Source organism: Eimeria mitis, genomic scaffold, assembly GCF_000499745.2.
Source record: "Eimeria mitis Houghton genomic scaffold, Emh_scaff2766, whole genome shotgun sequence".
Lineage (NCBI taxonomy): Eukaryota > Apicomplexa > Conoidasida > Eucoccidiorida > Eimeriidae > Eimeria > Eimeria mitis.
Window position 1 is genome coordinate 6,866 of NW_013571110.1, and position 310 is coordinate 7,175.

Sequence of the window (310 nt, forward strand, 5' to 3'; positions counted from 1 at the left end):
CCCGATGCGTGTTACTTCTGCCTGCTTAGCATCACTGGGATCCGCGTGTGCACCTAGGATGCAACGGCGCAAGTCAGCAACCTCACAGTCTAGCTGCCCCAAACAGGAGCATAAATGCCCCATTAAATATTTAGATCGGGCTGGAAAACTAACTTCTGCTTGTCAGGATATTGATAAAAAAGGATTAGGGACGCTAAACTTGAATGTGATTGCAACCACGTCGCCTGCTGTCTCCCGAGATACTATATGCTCACCCCTTTCCATGAGCTCACTGCGCATGTACCCTAAGTGTCGTGAAAGAGGAGCTAAC